Consider the following 2956-nt stretch of genomic DNA (forward strand, 5'->3'; position numbering starts at 1 on the left):
TGTAGTCCCAGCTACTTGGGAGGCTGAGGCAAGAGAATCGTTTAAGCCCAAAAGTTTGAGGTTGCTGTGAGCTGTGATGCCACTGTACTCTACTCACGGTGACAGCTTGAGACTCCATCTCAAAAAACAAACAAATAAACAAACAAAAAACAGAGGTAGGTCTCACTCTTGCTTAGGCTGAATTCCTGAGCTCAGGTGATCCACTGGCCTCGACCTCCCAGAATGCAGTATTATAGGCATGAGCCACTGAGCCCAGCAAAAGTTAACTTCATGCTTATAGGAAGAAGGCAAAGAAATTTAATATTAATAGGATAGCAGCATTTTCTATACAAGCCTGGTTTAAGAGTCACAACATATTCTGGGAAGCCAAGGCAGGTGGATTGCCTGAGCTCAGGAGTTTGAGACCAACCTGAGCAAGAGTGAGGTCCTGTCTAAAAATAAGCCGGGCTTTGTAGTAGATGCCTGTAGTCCCAGCTACTTGGGAGGCTGAGTCAAGAAAATCACTTGAGCACAAGAGTTTGAGGATGCTGTGAGGTGTGACGCCACAGAGCCATCAAGGGCAACAAGGTGAGGCTGTCTCCAAAAAAAAGAAACTTACAATAAATTATTTAGTTATAGTTTGCTTTCTTTTCCTCTTGGCTTGTTTTCATTTCCTTTCCGATTTAAAAGAGTATATTTAACATTCCATCTTAAACCATGAAGTCACTGTGTGACAAGGGTTAAGAAGGAGGTTAATCTATAACTAAGATCAACAGTGGAGGTGGGTGGTCTTCCTTGGTGCCCTGGGGTCATTTACAGCATTTTACAAAACAGTGAGATAATGAGGAAGGCCAATCAATAGTTAGAGAAACAAGGATTACAGCTGCCTATCATGTAACTTGGACCTCATAATCACATTCCTTTAAGAATCAAAATAAGTTAAAGTTCCAACAACTTAGATTTTAAATTACTATATTTCAGTTTCCAATAGAGTTATATAGTCAGGAAGCTGTCCAGTTTTGCTCAATACGCTCTTCAAATGTCACCATGGAGGGCAATAGTTGAGAAAGATTCTCAAGATTCTTCAGGCTGTATAAGAAGCATGGTGCTAGCATCTACTTCTGGTGATGACTTCCAGGGAGCTTCCATTTATGGTGAGAGGTGAAGGGGAGCAAGAATCACATGATGAGAGGGAAGAAGAGAGTGAGCATAGGAGTGCCAAGCTCTTTTAATCAACCAGCTCTGGCCTGAGAAGTGAGAAATCATTCATTACTATGGAGATGGTACCAAGCCATTCATGACGGATCTTCCTACATGATTCAAACATCTCGTAGGAGGTCCCTCCTCTAACATTGGGGGTCAAATTTTAACTTAAGATTTGGAGGGGATAAATATCCAAACTATATCAATAAGTAAATGAGAAGATGCAGAAAGGGACTCCTCCAGCACAGAAAGCTGAGATGAAAGGAAAAGCAGGCTGGGTATGTTTGCTCACGCCTGTAATCTCAGAACTTGGGAGGCCAAGTTGGGTGGATCACCTGAGCTCACAGGTTTGAGACCAGCCTGAGCCAGAGCTAGACCTTGTCCCTAAAAATAGCTGGGTGTTGTGGCAGGTGCCTGTAGTCCCAGCTACTTGGAAGGCTAAACCAAGAGAATTGCCTAAGCCCAGGAGTTTGAGGTTGCTGTGAGCTGTGATGCCACAGCACTCTACCCAGGGGAATAGCTTGAGGCTCTGTCTCAAAAAAAAAAAAAGTTTGTATTGTTTTAATCCACTAAGTTTGTAGTGATTTGGTACAGCAGCAAACAGCACCCTCTTTGCTTTCTATTCCTTGAACTCCCTTTATCTGTTGCATGCCAAAATACTACCCACTCATCCTTAAGAATCTGGCTCAGATAATATTTCCTTCAGAAAACCCTTTCCAAAGCTTCTAGTCAGCAATAACAATTCACTTATGCTCCAACAATATTTTTTCTTGCAGTCGTTGTGGCTTACATGCTAAGCTGCTTGTTTCCCTATAGTTTCATCATGCATCTGCTTTCCCAACTGTTCTGTGTGCTCTCTGAAGGGAGAAGGACCTAAAGCCTGGCCATTTTGATTTCTATACAGCATCTATTCTAGTGCTTTGCACAGACTGGATACACACAAAAAATTAGTGCATAAGCGATTGGTTACATACAAGAAGCTTTTCCATAAGCAGTGAGCATTCCCTATGGTGTGGGTATTCTTGAACTGCATTGTACAGTGGAGTTGAGGCAGCCTAGAGTAGCACAAGACACTGAAGTTTCACAGCTTTGACTTCACATTGTAACTGGCTGCACGCTGAATCCCTTGGTTCTGTCAATCTGCCACAAAGAATGATAGCCGGTGACAGAGCAAAGATAGAAAAGGGCGTTTTTTTGCAGGCTGAAAAGAAGCAAAAGCACATACTGAGTATTAGAGTAGGCCTCCTCAGCCTGGACTCTGGCCCCATGCTATCTGGGTCTCTGAGCTGGGGAAGAGCTGTATTATTTGAATTGCCCAGTGGAGTGTTTGCCTCCACCCTAGTGATGGGAGGGGAATTTTAACCCTTTATGGCCTTATCCAAAAATGTCTTTGTGTCCAACGGTGGGGATGGGGAGTGGGGGTGGGGGCAGATGTGGGGAGACAGGGGTGGAGGGACCACAATGGTAATGACGTGTTAACTGTCCCAAGGTTGCCTTGAGTCCTAGGGGCCCTATACTGCACTGTGCATCATGGGAGTCCTGTGCAAAGTCCCCTTATCTTTCTTCTGCACTCCACTTGTTTCTACTCCTCCCTGCCTACTCTAACAACATTAGTAACATGTTAATTATTTAATAACTTCAACTGTCCTTAGACAACAAAAGTGATCTTAAGAGACAACACAGAAGTGGGAGCAGTAATCCCAGCTAATTTCGAGGCTGGCAGGAGGCTGCCTGAGCTCAGAAGTTTGAGAACACCCTGGGAAACATGGTGGAC

Source organism: Otolemur garnettii, unplaced genomic scaffold (genome assembly GCF_000181295.1).
Source record: "Otolemur garnettii isolate 467f Iridium unplaced genomic scaffold, OtoGar3 scaffold00077, whole genome shotgun sequence".
Taxonomy (NCBI): Eukaryota; Metazoa; Chordata; class Mammalia; order Primates; family Galagidae; genus Otolemur; species Otolemur garnettii.